This window comes from Rhinoderma darwinii, chromosome 11, assembly GCF_050947455.1.
Source record: "Rhinoderma darwinii isolate aRhiDar2 chromosome 11, aRhiDar2.hap1, whole genome shotgun sequence".
NCBI lineage: Eukaryota > Metazoa > Chordata > Amphibia > Anura > Rhinodermatidae > Rhinoderma > Rhinoderma darwinii.
Window position 1 is genome coordinate 35,365,706 of NC_134697.1, and position 17,966 is coordinate 35,383,671.

Sequence of the window (17,966 nt, forward strand, 5' to 3'; positions counted from 1 at the left end):
GCTGAGGCTCAGGCTACATGGCAATGTAGGGTAAAATAGCGAGACAACTGTGACTTTAATGGTCTCTAAAATGGTAATTTGCCATAGGAAGCCATTGTTCTCGAGGTAGTCCCACCCTTAAAGATTCCTTTTCTGTTGATCAGTATCAAAACAGTCTAATGAAATCCGCTGTGATTCAATAACGTTACACAATAAAACAAAGCAAAGACTGATAAGGGGGTTAATACTTTCTATAGGCACCGTATATTTATTGTTACAGCAACAGCAAGAAAATGTTGTGTGTATATATATATATATATATATATATCTTGAAAAGTAATTATTGTTCTTTATGCAACTTGTCAAATAGGAATAGCACCCTCACGTAAGCCTAGGGACAGTTTTCAACATGCATTTCATCATCACCAACGCCCCCCGCCCCCCACCCCTTGATAAGTGGATCAAACCTATTATATAAAGCATTTTGTAAGAAGTCCTGAAGGAAAAATGTAATCTGAATAAAGACTCTGGGACTGCTGAGTTTATATATCTTAGTTAATTTAGTGGCACCAGGGAACATTTTTTAAACCTGTTTATATAATGTGACACAGTAAAGACTTGGACGGGGAGAAAAGGAGATTTCACAAAGTCCTTCAACAACTTGGAAGACGGCTCAGAGCAGTGGCATGGAGCAGAAGAGAAATAAAATTAAGAAATGTCAGGGATTGTTGGAAGACAGATGGGAAAAATGCCAGAGGACAAAGCAGAGTGAAAGGTAGGTGAAAATTGGTATGGAGGCAGCCAAGAGGAATTTAATTAGGTGATAAGGGAAATCAGTATTACCCATATTTTGTCCTTATAATTCACGTACCTTGAACTCCTGCCACCAAGTATAGCAAGAAATGTGACTGTATTTGCAATTTAACACGCCTTTAGTTCCAGCCATGAATCCTGATTTTTGGGTAATCTGCTCTGCAGAATATGCCAGTCCCTTATTTAACATGCCTTTGGCGACTCGTAAACTCATGCATATGATAATTAAGCTTGAATTTCCTTAATCAAATTAATGCACAAAACATGACTACGTAATTGTCATTTTAATCACATGAAGGCTTAAATATGTCAGAGAAATTATGTAAATGATATTAAGATTTATTGTTGCTTATCCTTTCAAAATGATGTTGTTACAAGATTGTCATATGGTAAAATCAGAATAAGGGATATGCGGCTTTTGCATTAGTTATTTTCTATTAGTTATAGTGAAATTGTATTAAAACCTGTTTATTAGTTGTGGTTACTTTTGGTGAGAGGCGCTAATATAGTTCTTTAGGTAGATAGCACATCCCTTAGTGAGGCCTGAGTCTGCCATCTAGGAAACTAAGGCTGCTGTATTTGGTAGGGGCTTCTGGGTAATGGAAAAAAGAAAGGAATTGTAAAATGCGCCTTATAATTTAGAACGTGTACTGGCAGTATACCGGTGGGGACATTTTTTAAGATGCCCATAAAGGGTTGGTGGGAGCAGAGTTCCAGGTTGTACACATCCGCTTACTAGTTGAATACTTGGTGGGTGGTGGTACATGAGCAGAGCCGTACTGGAACTAAAAAGCAGCCCTGGCACATAAACCATACCTGTCCACATAAAAGATATAAGGGTCCCTCAAGTCGCAATATTTTCAACTTATAACGTTCTTCCTAGGGCCATAACTCAAAACCACATTCAACCTAAAACGCCACCAACAGTGCTCCTCTGTGGCGCATTCGATTATCTGTAACACCCAGGCAATCAGCATGGGCATTTCTCTAGGGAAATACTTGTGAATTAGCGCATCACATTGTGAGTAAGTAGAGCCAATCCGCAGGCGCTATATTACTGTAGTGCATGCACTGATTGGCTGTGTAATTGTGCCTATCTGCAGTACAGTCTTGTGTTACATGACTGTACTGCTATCTACTTCTGCTACATCTGTACTGTACGGTTTTCTACCAGTGCTGCATGTACTTTACTGGTCTCCTCTTAGGGGCAGGGAACTTTTGGTTCTCCTAGGCTCCGGGGTCCAGGTATGACTGCAGCCCCTGCCCTTATATACAGTAGTTACATACCTGGCATAGAGAAAATTCTGTTATTTACACCTGTTCCTGAGCTAAGGCGCAATACTTTCAAAGGATATTTATTATACATACGGAGAACTCGATATACACACACTATGTAACTCTGTTTAATATTTCAAGGATGTGGATACAAATGAGAGTGGCGATCGGGCCCAGGACATCCAGGGCATTATGCAATGATCAGTGGCACATTCCGTTGGTGCCCGGGCCTAACGTCGTGACTGTTGATATAGAAGGCCCTTGTTGTTTTATCATAATAGACATGTGACCAGCAGTCACCAAAAGAGGAAGACAAATAACTGTTCATAGGTCAACCTACAGAAAAAGTTGGAGAGGCTGTTTTTTAGGGAAGGAGCCCGAACAGGAAGTGAGTGTGTAAAGTGTTTCCAGTCAGTGCAAGTGTGGTGAGAACTGTTCCAGAAGTGACCAGTGTGAGCTGTCTGCAGAGAAGCTGTGTGCAGAGGAGCAGGCCAGTGAGTACCTTGAGTGGAGCCAAATTCGGTGTAGAGGAGACAAGGCGGCCAGACCTCGCAAATCGGAGTGGGGGTAGGTGCCAGAGGGAGGTCTTCAGTGAAAAACAATGGCTGGAAGTGGCCATCCATACAGAAAAGAGCACCTGGTGTGCGGAGAGCATAATACAAAGGAAGGTAAAAAGAGAAGCCTCCTAGATAATATTGTGAGGCTTGAGTTGTCCTATTGGATTATTCTGTTATTATCCTCAGTTTGATTGAAAGAGACTGTTCTGATATAAAGATGGAATTTCTAAAGCATTGCAGTATCCTGGTTACGAAGATTGCAGATAAAAAATGAGGATCTATACGGCGCTGCTAATAGTTGCGGACAGATAAGATTGCTGAGATCGGGTGAATAGTTTTGTAAAAAACTGTTTTAATTGCAACGCGTTTCAGCACCGAACCGGCGCTTTCATCAGGCATGAGATTTACAGAAGAAAAGAGACAAGTTTATATAGCGCCAGTTCAGACTGGATAATTGCACAAAAAAACCGCGAAAACACAACAGCGGGTCAAAGTTCAAAAGTACAATTCAATAAAACATATCATAATATAAATACATGGAGGACAGATAAAAGGTATATATAATAAAATAAAAAGGCTGTGTACTCTACAAAAAAATGTTTTGGAGCGTAGCAAGTTTTTTAAAAATAAATAAATGAATAAATAATAATATCGTAGTTTAATTAATTTTATTGAAAAATGTGGATGGTATCAGTGAAAGTTGTTTGGCTGGGGGTTGTGTATACTGTTAGGGAGTACTACTGTATGTTTTGTTTTCATGTCGCCACGGGAACCAAAAGGGTAACGGAAGCCGACGCGCTCCAAACTGAAGTGGAACGCAAGGTGGAACGCAATACGCGAGAGAAAGATGGGATGCTCAGGCAGGACCGGCGGAGGCTGCTAAGCCGGGACAGAATATGGGCATCGGACGAGGGGTGAGTAGAAGAGGATTGTCAGATATAAGTGTGTGGCCGAAACTAAGATTAATAGATAGGTCTAACACTAGGGTATTTGAAATAGGGCCATGAATCAGCGATAGCAGGTGAGAATAGCAGAGGATGTATGTACGCAAACGGAAGGTACGTTAGCATCAAGTGTTATATATAGCAGGAAAAATTAGTGGATGTTAATTTAGCAAAAGACACATGAACTCGGATAAATGTAGTGGTGGACCAAAAGAGGATTTGGAAGTGCTTAGATAATGCCATATTGTGGAGGACTGAAGGATAGTCGGATTGATTAATCTAAAGATGATTCTGCGATATCATTTAGACCCAAAGGGTGAAGGGTGTTCATTTTGAAAATCCAATAGTTCTCTCTCTGCTTCAATTTGTTGAATCTATTAGGGACGGTACTGCTGATGTGCTCTATTGGAGTAATATTGATTTTATTGAATTCGCAGTTATGCTTATGAAAAAAATGCCTAGAGACACTATGCTTAAGGTATCCATTATTTACATTAAATCGATGGTTATTAATTCTGGTTCTCAAACACTGAGTGGTTCTACCAATGTATTGTAAATGACACGGACACTCTAATAAATAGATGACATAGGAGCTACCGCAATTCAGGAGGGACTGTATGGTGAAAGTTTCATTGGTGGCTGTGGATGTGTAATCTATTTTTCTGTGACTAATGGACTTGCAGCAGAGGCAGCGTGAGTGTCCGCATTTATATGACCCTTTGATACTAGAAATAAAGTCAGTATTGGTTATAGGATGTTTATTTGTTCTGCTAGGGGCCAATATGTTTTTAAGGGATAGGGACCGACGGAAAGTAATATTAGGTTTGCATAGTAATGTGTCCTTTAAATACGGATCAGTTCTGAGAATGTGCCAATGCTTCGAAAGTATGTTCCTGATTATTTTATTGCCCCTATTGTAGGTGGTGATGAAATTCAGATTGGGATTAGTTGTATCCAATTTCGGAGTATTGCTTGAGGGATTAAGGCAAGATATATGAGTAAGCTTAGAAGCTTTTAATCGTGCACCTTTGATGAGATTTTTTGGGAAACCTTTATCTTTGAACCTTTTTTCGAGGACCGCGCATTCATTATCAAAATCATTGTCAGTACTGCAGTTTTTTCTAATCCTACGGAATTGCCCAAAAGGTACGTTCTTCAACCAGGGACGGTGGTGGGCGCTTCTGAAGTCAATATAGCTATTGACATCGACTAGTTTAAAGTGTGTTTTAGTTATAAATTTATTTCTGACAATGTCGTGATTAATAGTCAGATCTAGGTAGTCTATTGATGTTGAAGAAAAGGTATATGTGAATGTTAGGTCAAAATCGTTTTTATTGAGGGTATCGATGAAACGCATAGCTTCCTCCTCAGTGCCCCTCCACACTAGGAACAGATCATCAATGTATCTTTTGTAAAGTAGAATATTGTTTTTGTAGGGGTGTTCGCCATAGATATAAGTTTTTTCGAATGCCCCCATATACAGATTTGCGTAGGAGGGTGCAAACCGGCTGCCCATTGCACATCCCTTAATTTGGTGATAGAAGTTGCTGTCAAAACTAAAGACGTTATGCTTGAGAATAAAGTCGATGCAATTAGCTAAAAACTCGACCTGCGGTTCGGACATGTTGTTAATTTGGGATAGAGATACCTGGGCTACTTCTATGCCTTTATCATGGGGGATGTTGCTATAAAGTGTGGTTACGTCCGCTGTCAGAAAGCAGACTGGGGCTATTGAAGGGTCAAGTTTTAGATCATTTAAGTCTCTGATTAATTGTGTGGAGTCCTTCAGGTGGGAGGGTAGGGTGAGAACAAGTGGTTGGAGATGAAGGTCTATGAAATGTGAGAGATTGCTAGTGAGGGAGTCTATTAGCAGCGCCGTATAGATCCTCATTTTTTATCTGCAATCTTCGTACCCAAGCGGTCTCCCTGGCGACCGGCCCGGATCTGGCAGCAGCTATCCCGTGGACCCCAGTGCTCTACTCTTCTAACCCATACGGTGAGCATCTATATTCTTCATCCCCTTACATCACCTTCTTGATCCATACCAAGTGGCGCCGTGGCTTTATGTCTCCCCTCGTTCAGTATCCTGGTTGTCACTGTTGCTAGTGGCAACAGACTAGAGATAAAATGTTAAAATCTGTTTGCGGAATTCACTTCAGTAAAGAAAGAGTTAAAGGGGTTGTCCGGGCACGAGGCGATTTTTCATACTGATGACCTTTCCACAGGATAGGTCATCAGCATATGATCGGTGGTTGCCTGACACCCGGACCCCGCACCGATCAGCTGTTCCAGCTGCCTCCTGGCACCGGATGTTATACAGTGGATGGTGATGGAAGCAGATGGCTCCGGTCAAAGCATAGTGGCCGTGCTGCAGTACTGCAGCAGATCTGCTCCATTTCACTTGCTGCAGTACAGCAGCACGGCCACTATGCTGTGACCGGAGCCATCTGCTTCCGACACCGGCCACTGTATAACATCCGGTGTCGGAAGGGAGCTGGAACAGCGGATTGGTGCGGGTCCAGGTGTCGGACCCCCACTGATCATATGCTGATAGTGGATAGGTCATCAGTATGAAATATGGCCCCATGCCAACCTGCACCTTACAGACTCGCCGATTATCATTCCATTTGGTCTGCTCATTATAAGTTGGATCAATATCATTATTCACACATCTATATTTGATCTATTGTTTGGATTAATTCTAGAAAAAAAACAGTCACTGCTTTGAAATATCTAAGCTTAGAAGAAGAACGGAGTAAAGCTGGGTTTACAATCTCTTTGAATATCTTGTGATCTGATTATTCTAAAGATCGGGAATAATTGTAATCATGCTGTTGATGTGATTTTTCCATAAGATGCAAAGAATTCCTTTATTAGACCAGGTTCACACAGGGCAGTTTGATCCAGTTTATAATTATAATTTTTTTTCTGCAAATACCAAAGTGATTTCTATAAAGAGAGAAAATGTATAAAGACATAAACTGACCATACACTGAACATTAGATAAAGATAGTCTGCAATGCAGTCAATTGCTCATTGGTTAGGAGATACATATGAACATTCCCCCATGCCGATCAGGGGGCACTTTTTACACAAATGTCCAATGTGCAATACAATAACTAGGTGTATGGCCTAGTAGAGGAAATGGGTGACATCAGCGGGTGTGTTTGGGTGGTATGACTTAATTAAAGGATGTGGCTTAATAGATTTAGTGTGGACATTTTTAAAATCGCAAAAATACCAAAAAAATGAGGACACAATCCCCTGAGATCGCCTACAGTGTGCACAGAAATATTTTAATAATTCTGTCTCTAGGTTATATATGATTCAATTAGGCCGACATTTTTGAGGATGCAGTGCCTCTAATAATAAGAGCGCGGTATCTTCATTTCTGAATTCTGTCTTCACTAATTAATACAATCAATAAAAATGCAGCACGGAAAGAAAAATATTGATATATTACACTTGGGCTTCTTTCTAGGCCTGTGCTCATTAGCATCGTTAATTATCAATGTTTAATATAATATGCAGGCTGCACATCTTTTCCAAGTCATTATTCTGTGACATTTAAAAAAAATCAATAATATTATCATGCCAACCATCCAAAATTTCTGTATCCCTTTGGTCAATAAGCAGAGATCAGCTGAACATAAACCTTACCGTCCAAATAATCTAACGTTTGCTTTTAATTATCCTCTGAACATCTCCAGACATTACCTCCAAATGAAAATTTGTTCTTTCTCGGAAACAAAGTTGTGGATAAAAGACTATACAAATAATGGCTACGTTAGAGCAAGGGAACATTATCAAAACTAAAGTCTTATTAAAGGAGAAGTCCATAAAGAATAATTAGAAATAAATGTACCCACAGTCTTCAGTAGACTCAGCACCTTCTTACTAATAGAGCTCTTGAAGATCTTGGATTTTATTGATACATGATCGGCTGCATATTTACACATTACTTGTAATTTTAGTTCCCTATATATTTGATTATACAGTGCCGTACTGTCAATTGATTCATTTACATTAGTTATTATGGCCAAATTTATAGAAAACCCTAACTTGAGTTCCATCTAAGCAACGAAACGCAACAGATTTCCAAGTATACTATTGAGTGCTTGGTTAATGCGGCTCTGTTACCACATTATAAGTGCCCTGTCTCCTACATAAGGAGATCGGCGCTGTAATATAGGTGACAGCAGTGCTTTTTATTTTAAAAAACGATCTATTTTCACCACTTTATTAGCAATTTTAGCTTTATGCTAATGCCCACCTGGGCGTGTTTTTGCTTTAGACAAAGTGGGCGTTGTATAGAGGAGTGTATGACACTGACCAATCAGTGACCAATCAGCATCATGCACTTCTCTCCATGCATTTAGACAGCGCACAGGGATCCTGTTAGATCCTTATGTGCTGTCTTATACTAACACATTAACGATACTGAAGTGTTTAGACAGTGAATAGACATTCCACGGGATGTCTATTCACAATCTCTGCACTTCGTTACTCTGTCTGTGGTAGTTACAGCAGAGGAAGCGTAATCTCGCGAGATCACGCTGTAGATGACAGGTTACAACGAGATTACGCTTGCTCTGCTGTAACTACCACAGACAGAGTAACAAAGTGCAGAGATTGTGAAAAGACATCCCGTAGAATGTCTATTCACTGTGTAAACACTTCATTATTGTTAATGTGTTAGTATAAGACAGCACATAGCGATCTAAAAGGATCCATATGCGCTGTGTAAATGAATGGAGAGAAGTGTATGTGGCTGATTGTATGTCACTCCTCTGTACAACGCCCACTTGGTCTAAAGTAAAAACACGCCCACTTGGTCTAAAGTAAAAACACGCCCACTTGGGCATTAAGACACTCATTAACATAAATCTAAAGTGGTGAAAATAGATCGTTTTTTTTAAATAAAAAGCACTGCTGTCACCTACATTATAGCGCCCATCTCCTTATGTAGGAGATAGGCCACTTATAATGTGGTGACAGAGCCTCTTTAAGAAAGTCCCTATGTATAGGCCCTATTAGAGCATATGGATTTCATAGAGGTGGGGGGGGGGGGTCCTCCACTGTACCCCCTCTATGAATGAAGAGCTGCTAACATATTAGGTGGATGGCCATTTATTTGAATGTATGGCTGGGCACAAATCCTGAGGAAAACAGATGATGATCGCAGGTTCCTAAAACTGGACTCATGCCGATCAGCTGATCACCAGGTTGGCATCATTAAAAAAAAGGGGTTGTCAAGCTGAGACAACCCCTTCAATTTAGTTAGAGGATTAGGTCTATCTATAAGACTTCTGCTGCTGTGGCTGGGACAATGCTGTCGATAACAAAGGGAAAACCTAATGAAAAGCCATGGGATTTACCTATTCATGGAAACCAGCTGCATACCATAATGGCATCATGATTAGATATAGCTATGCCTTCGTAGGTTAATGCATGTTAATGTAATCCAACCTTCATTTATATTCATTAGTCATGGAAAAGTCATACGGCCCTTTCCAGAATCCTTAGGAAATACTTCTATGTATGCTCACAACTATATTACAAATGAATAGAGGACTGATGCAACTGACGACCAAAGTCACAGCAGTTTTTTGTAGATCTGTTATCCTATTGATTGTATTGAATGGAAAAATGTCTGTTTTTCACTACTGAGGTCAATGGATCCATTTTGATGTCTGTTTTTGATCATCTTTTGGTGCAAAACAAGGATAAAATTGGAGAAATCGAAAGTGTCTCAACCAATTATTTTTTTTATACTATATATGTTTACGATGCTTATGACACAATTTATTCATTTATAATAAAACACCTGAAATACTTACTTATCACTATCGAGGGAGAACTTCAAATAACTCAAAACCTCACCCTGTGGTACATCTGAATACGGGCTGGAAGTGCAGGAGGAAGCTGCAGGGGTGTAGATATAGGGGTGCAGAGGTAGCAGTCACATCCATGCTTTGGTGCCTGAGGGTGGCCAAAATGCCCCTCTGCCACATGAGAAGACACCAGTTCTTTCTTTTTAATTGAGAAAAGGAGTGGATCAATTAACAGAAGAGACATTTCCCAACACATTGGGACATTTTTGTGTATTATCCTAATATGTGCTGGAACCCTTCTCCAGATGTTGCAGGGGTGTTGCTATAGGGGTGCAGAGGTAGTAGTCGCATCCATGCCATGGTGTCTGAAGGGGCTTAAAGGCCCCTCTGCCACATGAGAAGACACGAGTCCTTTATTTTTAATTGGGAAAAGGAGTTGATCAAATTATCAGGAAGGAAATTTTCCAACATATTGGGACTTCTTCTTGTGCTCCTGATTGACAGAAGGTCTTGATAGCCCCCATACACAGTCTGAGGCCTCATTTACACGAGCGTATGCGTTTTGCGCGCGCAAAAAACGCTGCGTTTTGCGCGCGTATGCATGGCGTATGCACTGCGTATACGCAGCCTTGTTGCGTTTTAAACGCGCAAAAGGCATTTGACAGCTCCGTGTGTCATGATGCGCGGCTGCGTGATTTTCACGCAGCCGCCATCATAGAGATGAGGTAGTCGAGGCCCGTCACTGTCCAAGGTGCTGAAAGAGCTAACTGATCGGCAGTAACTCTTTCAGCACCCTCGACAGTGAATGCCGATCACAATATACACCAACCTGTGAATAAAAAAAGACTTTCATACTTACCAAGAACTTCCTGCTTCCCCCAGTCCGGGCTCCCGGCCGTTGCCTTGGTGACGCGTCCCTCTCTTGCCATCCGGCCCCACCTCCCAGGATGACGCCGCAGTCCATGAGACCGCTGCAGCCTGTGATTGGCTGCAGCCTGTGCTTGGCCTGTGATTGGCTGCAGCTGTCATTTGGACTGAACTGTCATCCCGGGAGGTCGGACCGGAGTTATCGGTAAGTCAGAACGTCTTTTTTTTTTTACAGGTTCATGGATTTTCGGAGCGGAAGTCACTGTCCATGGTGCTGAACCAGTTTAACGCTTTCAGCACCGTGGACAGTGACTGTCTCCTGACGTCGCGTACCCGAACATTTTTTACCGGTTTCGGTCAAAACGAGTTTGGCCGAACCCGGTGAAGTTCGGGGCGCTCATCTCGAATTTGACACTCCGTTTGGATGTTTGTAAACAGAAAAGCACGTGGTGCTTTTCTGTTTACATTCAGGAGTTTGACAGCTCTTGCGCGAATCACGCAGTTCGCACGGAAGTGCTTCCGTGCGGCATGCGTGGTTTTCACGCACCCATTGACTTCAATGGGTGCGTGAGTGCGCGAAAAACGCACGATTATAGAACATGTCGTGAGTTTTTTTCTGCGCACACGCAATGAGCGCAATTCACGCATCGTCTAAACAGCCCCATTGACTAATATAGGTGCGTACGACATGCGTGCAAAGCACGCGCGTCGCACGCGCGTATAATACGTTCGTGTAAACGAGGCCTGATTCTCAGCTCGATGTGACAATGATTCATGTTGTCTAAAATGGGTGCTCAGCCACTATCAGTTTCTTAGATCTGCTTTACAACACTAGTGAAGATCAGAGCCATACATTGAGGTTCCTGGACCTCGATGCAAAATCTGCAAAAATTTCCCCCCTAACTATGATGTGCTGTGTATAAAATTGGTCTCCTTTTATTTGGCAGAGAGGCATTCTAGTAGTTACACTTCTAAAGAACATTTTAAATTCTCTTTGAATAAGGGAATCCCTTCTGACACAATCAGGATTAACAAACCTTCCATTTGTATAAGGGTATGTTCACACGAGGGCGTCCGTTACGGCTGAAATTACGGGGATGTTTCAGCCTGAAAACATCCCCGTAATTTCAGCCGTACCGGCATGTGCAGGCGCTTGAACGCCGCGTCCATTACGGCCGTAATTAGCGCTGCTATTCATTGGAGTCAATGAATAACGGCTCCAATTACGGCCAAAGAAGTGACAGGTCACTTCTTTGACGCGGGCGTCTATTTACGCGCCGTCATTTGACAGCGGCGCGTAAATATACGCCTCGTGTGAACAGACAAACGTCTGCCCATTGCTTTCAATGGGCAGATGTTTGTCAGCGCTATTGAGGCGCTATTTTCGGACGTAATTCGGGGCAAAAACGCCCGAATTACGTCCGTAAATAGGCCGTGTGAACATACCCTAAAGGTGCTCGATATACCAGGGCTGCTCTTACATTTTTATCTAACCCTAGTCATTACCACCGCAGTAGAAAATCCTGATTTGTTGCTAGATCCTGATTTGTTCACATAGTGTGAGGCTATGTTCACACGGAGTATTTTGGGGGAGGAATATCTGCCTCAAAGTTCCAAACGGAATTTTGAGGCAGATATTCCTCCCCCAAAATACTCCGTGTGAACAGCAATTATCGCGCCGTTTTTCGCCCGCGGCCATTGAGCGCCGCGGGCATAAAACACGCTTTCTCCTGCCTCCCATTGAAGTCAATGGGAGGTCGGAGGCGGAAGCGCCCGAAGATAGGGCATGTCGCTTCTTTTTCCCGCGAGGCAGTTTTACTGCTCGCGGGAAAAAGACGCCGACGCCTCCCATTGAAATCAATGGGAGGCGTTCTCGGGCCGTTTCTGCCGAGTTTTGCGACGCGGTTTCCGCGTCAAAAAACTCGGCAAAAGACCCCGTGTGAACATAGCCTTAGAGGCTTCCGTCAGAGGAATAAATCAGGAAGAATTTCCTAATGTATACCTCCGACAAAAGTCTGCAACGTATGCTGCAGATTAGGCATAGAGTGACATACATCACACATAGGCTTCCATGGTAAAAAACAAACAAAAAACTTATACTGCGCGGTATATGTTTCTTTTTTACTGTTGCCCTCTGTATAGAATAGTGTAGTCTACTACATAACTTATGAAGCAAAATAAAAAGTTATACCGACGTATTCCAACATTGCATATGCCAATATGGCACACTTTTGGCATACGCCAGGTGAATGGGGGGCCGATGGATAAGTTTGGCATAAGCGCTGAGGGCTGTCCTGGTGCATACACCAAATGTAAGGCTCTAATGCAATTTGAACAAAGTCACGGGGGGGCATTTACCAACCTTTCTAAGGCAGTTTTCTGGCGTAGAAAAGTTGCAAAAGGGCCCAAAAGTTTTGACCTTTTACACCTATTTTTTTGTGTGAAAATGGGCCGTGGCTTTACAAAGAGAGGTGAGGCTACAGAGGCCCGACAAATTGATTATAATTTATGCCCGAAAATTATAGTGGATGTCTATTTCACTGTGTGGGGTGTAGCAAGGTAGAGGCCAATGCCGGGCCCTGTACCTTGCCATCCCCCCAGTCGGACTACCCCCCATCAGACTACTCTCTCCCCATCGGACAAATAATTATGCTCACCTCACCCTTCCTCTTCTCCAATCTGGATCCCCTCAGTCTCACTCTACATGCAGTGGCTCATACAAGATCCTGATGCCGGGCAGCGTCAGGATGTTGTATGTGACGTAGCAATGATGATGTTGAGTTCTGCATCGCATATAAGGCCTTAACGCTTCTCAGCGTCCGGGCCTTGTATTAGCTGCAGCATTCTGAAGGGACTTGGAGGGAAGAAGAGGAGCGGTAAGGCGAGTATACTTATTCTTTATTTTATGTCCGATGGTTAGCTCATGGCCGCGGTCTATGCTCCACAATTGTGGCGCACGGCCAGCGGGAAGATGCAAGAGATTTATTAAAAGACATGCACATCTTAATAAATCTGTTGCGTCTTACTTCAGCACAACAGATAGCTAGGACTGGCAAATGAAACGCCAGTATTAGTAAATCTGCTCTTTAGTGCCTGCGGTGCCCAAAACCACATACTGGTAACGCTCACGAGTTCATCCATTTGCGAGTTCCCCATTTGTACATCCTCCATTAGTTAAAAAGCCCATACAATATTTTACAGGATACTTGACTGTTTGGCCTGTACATTACAGCCCATCATAATATATTTTGTTTCCAATAAGCTTTGTCTTCTATAGACTGCATTTTGCAATGTTTCATTAATTCTATTAAGGAATATTTTAAAAATTTTATTAAATATTCCTCTTTAATTATTATTAACTCAAAACCCTAAAGGACAAGCACAGATGGCAACAAATGTGTCTTACTCTCAGAAATGGAGAGACGCGGATATATTTCCAGGGACAGATGTTAAAATCCTGGAACAATTCCTGGAAATGAAGGACACTTGGCAACAATGTCCTTTACTGGCAAGAAGATTAGAACTGGCAATATGTTTTTTTCACCTGTATTAAAACATAGGGATATCTTCAGGTGCCAATAAGAATAGTAAGGGGAAAAAAATCCCCTGTAAAATGCTTTTTAATGGGAAACAAGGAAAATTGACAACCAATAAATGGCTCAATTCAATTGTTATAATCTGTTCTTTCTTGCCTTGCTCCCTGTGGTGCCATCCCTGCCGTTATGTCCCTTGCCCACCAGGGTCCTCCTATAGTTAAATTATAGCATCATGTGTGTCCAAACAAATAGCTTAAAGGGGTCGTCCAGAATTAGAAAAACATGGCTTAAATACAGAGCCACATATGTCCACAGGTTGTATTTGGTATTGCAGCTCAGCCCTATTTACTTCAATTAGGGTATGTGCACACAAACTAATTACGTCCGCAATTGACGGACGTATTTCGGCCGCAAGTACCGGACCGAACACAGTGCAGGGAGCCTGGCTCCTAGCATCATACTTATGTACGATGCTAGGAGTCCCTGCCTTGCTGCAGGACAACTGTCCCGTACTGTAATCATGTTTTCAGTACGGGACAGTTGTCCTGCAGCGAGGCAGGGACTCCTAGCATCGTACATAAGTATGATGCTAGGAGCCCGGCTCCCTGCACTGTGTTCGGTCCGGTACTTGCGGCCGAAATACGTCCGTCAATTACGGACGTAATTAGTGTGTGTGCACATACCCTAAAGCTGAGCTGCAATAGTAGAAACAAGTGTGGCAGTGTTTTTGGAAGAAAGCAAATATATTTTTCTAATCCCAGAACCCCTCGGAGACACAGACAATTTTTTTTTTACATTTTTGTTTTCCTATTGTCACATTTCAAGAGCCATAACCTTTTTATTTTTTCATCAACAATGCCATATGAGGGCTTGGTTTTTGCAGGACAAGTTGTAGTTTTTAATGGCACCATTTAATGTACCATATAATGTATTGGGAATCTGAAACAAAACTCTGTGTTCGGTGGAATAGGAAAAAAACTCCTGTTTTTTGGGTTTCATTTTTACAGTGTTCACTGTGCGGTAAATGCTACATGTTAGCTTTATTCTGTGGATCAATACGATTATGGCGAAAACCAAATTTCCATCGTTTTGTTTAAATGTTTACTACTTTTACAAAGAAAAAAGTATTTGTTAAAAAAATTGTGTTAAATTCTAAGAGCCATAACTTTTTACATTTTCTGTCAATTAAGTGGTGTGAGGCCTTTTTTTGAAGGGCGAGATGTTGTTTTTATTAGTACCCTTTTGGGGTACATGTAACTTTTTGATCATTTTTTTTTCCATTTTTTGGAGGAAGTGAGGTGACCAAAAAACAGAAATGCCTGCATTGGGATTTTTTTTTTCTTTTACGACATTAAATTTTACTAGTTCGGCCTTTTACGAGCACGGCGATAGAAGTTATATTTGCTTTGCCCAAAAGACTTCCTACCAGATGGATCTCCGCAAGGAGAATTAGTGCCTTCTGAGAGCCATTAGGTCTCCTATTTTCAGGATTCCTTGGTGCGCTGTTGCTGTGATTCATTCCTTGAGTACCATTTTGGCTTGTTTAACGAAATTTTCTGTCTCTTACCCACACTTGGACTGCTCTATTACCTTTCCTACGTTTTACAATTCTCCTTTGTATGGAACCATGGTCTGCCTCTGTAACATGAGGCCCTGGTGGTATTAGGCCTAGGAACGGTAGTCACGGAAAAAAATGGAATGAAGCACCAGAAGTGATGGCAAAACTAATTCTTTACTAAGACCGATGTTAGTTCACACCTGGCCACAGCAATGGAAATAACACTTCTCAGAAGTAACGCTGCTCTCTCAAATTTTGCTCCCTGAAGTCTCAGTGAGTCTCATGCACCAGAAGCTCAGTCAGGTGGTCTGACTCTCTCTGCTGCGGATTGAGCACGGCCCCCTCTGGAACTCCTGCCATTGAAGATGGTGGCAGTTGTGCAGCCACGCTGAGGCCTTGCTGTACAGTCCTGCTCAGGCCTAGCTCCATTGCTTTATTAAGGCTTACGCTTGCAGTCTAACTTAGGCTAACCCTCGCAGCTCCTCTAATGCCCACTTTCCCCTCAGACCAATTGATGCTCTCTGGGACTCCAGAGTGTTCTCCTGACAACCAGGCCTCATCCAGGGACGACAACAGGGCACAACCTCTGCTCTTTCTTCTAGGACACACACTTTTCTCCGGCACCTCGTCATCGACCCAATACTACTGGTGACCAGCTAGCTGCATGTTGCTATCTGCCATCTTTCTCTTGGGCCGTGATAAATCCTGCCAACTATGCCGAGTTGTAAGATGAGGCCCGAGATGGTATAAGTCCTAGAAAGGGTAGTCGCAGGAAAAGACGGAATGAAGCACCAGTAGTGATGGCAGAACAAATTCGTTACTAAGACCAATGTTACTTTATACTCGGTCACAGCACTTCTCGGACAGTAACACTTGAGAGGCACAGTCTTTTAAAACCGGTTCCAATCGTGTCAGGTAGGTGGTGATGACTGGCTGGCACCACTTCCACAGGACAGAATCCCTGATACAGTGTCAAACCTGGCTGGACGTATAAAATTCCTTTTCATCAGTTTAGGGTTAGCGCTGGCAGTGTTGAGGCATGGAGTCTAACAGGCACCCTGGTTTTCACCAGGGACCAATGCAAGGCAGCATGGACTTAGATACCAGGGACCTCCAGGTCATGGCTCTCTAACTGCCTCCTTAATGTGGCCAGTTGGACACAGCAGATGACTGTATGAGGATGCAGTGCCAAATCGAGATTCAAAAGAATAGTTAAATTAAGTTGATGTCAGGGTCAAAAGCAATGGTTCAGTAACTAGCTAAGGTCAGTCTAGTCAATCACTGGTACTAGAACAAAAGTGCTGGAGTCAGGATGTGATGTAATACTCTGGCACCTGTTGGTGCTCAGAAAAAAGCTCATGAAAGCAGTCCAATTGGATCATGTGACAGGGAAGTCTTCTAGTTTGAAGGTGGTTCCTCATGCAGACCATTAGAGGGAGCTCCAGCGTCTAGTACCGCACACCAACCATTAGAAGGAGATACGGCTTTGGAAATGTCTAAAAGACTATGCCGGACACGTCAAGTAGGCGTTTGGTGGACGTCCTCACAGATTCCAGGCCCTGAACTAGGCCTTAACAGGCTGCTCTACTGCACTTTGCAACACACAGCGGCTCACTAGTAACACAAGGGAAGATTCCTGCCCGTGACCCATAAATTAATCTGGACCCACTTTAGAATCCAGACCTACTTGCATGCCGCTCCGCATCAACAGCAGCTTCTTTCTCACAACAGCAAGTTCCTCAGGCTTTGTCCACCCACTAAACACAGGCTGGCGGAAACATCTCCCTTTTATGGACAAGGCACCGCCCCCTAGCGTGAGGACGCAACATGAGGACACTGGTAACGTCCCCAATGCTGTCATAGCGTGGCAAACAACCAACTAAGATGGTGTCCGAGTATTTTCTCTCGGTGCTATGGCAATCTGGCATATATAAAAATGCACCAACAAAGTCCCCTTTAAGGAATGGGGCTTACCCCCCCCCCCCCCACACACACACACATACATTTTTACAGCTTTATGCTTCATTTTAACCTGTCTCATTATTAAGGTGGTACTAGAGAATCCACATCTTTAGTTTTGGCCATGACGCCAAGAAATGAGAGAGAATTGTGTGATGGATGATGACCAAAGATAGCAAAATGTCTGACCGCTATGTCTCCTGAATGTGCATGTTAATTTCAATGAATGTTGAAATCCAATGTGCCCAATCCTACTTCACCTTGATGTCTACTGAGGGGTTGCCCCCACGCCCATTAGATTGCGCATTAGGCTAATGTAATATTTACACATGTGTATGACCAGCTTAACTATTGGAACAGCCAGAAAACCAGGTTATTGTACATGAAAAGATCTATTTTCACCACTAATTCACTGCTTATAAGAGCTTTGAGATTTTCCTAGCATTCTATAAGATGTCGATGGTTTGGTTGATTTCTTACTGCAGATCATAACTGGGAAGATATCTGCCCTTATTTTTGGCCACTATTTGAGAATATTTGATTTAAATTTTCATAATTAATCAAAAATCACTGGCTATTTCATGGCCAACCACACCTTCAAATTCTACAGAAGCCTATAGCCAGGCATAGACAAGACAGCTTTC

General features: G+C 42.5%; 1 long non-coding RNA gene across 3 annotated transcripts in view; it reads right to left on the minus strand.

Annotated features, from left to right (window-relative positions):
* LOC142662847 (uncharacterized) overlaps window positions 1-17,121 on the minus strand; it is a 35,927-nt gene extending 18,806 nt beyond the window's left edge. For all 3 annotated transcript variants that reach the window (XR_012851012.1, XR_012851013.1, XR_012851011.1), the window contains exon 1: window positions 17,051-17,121. This is a non-coding gene — a long non-coding RNA (uncharacterized LOC142662847). The remainder of the gene's footprint in view (window positions 1-17,050) is intronic.
* Between the last annotated feature and the right edge of the window lie 845 nt (window positions 17,122-17,966).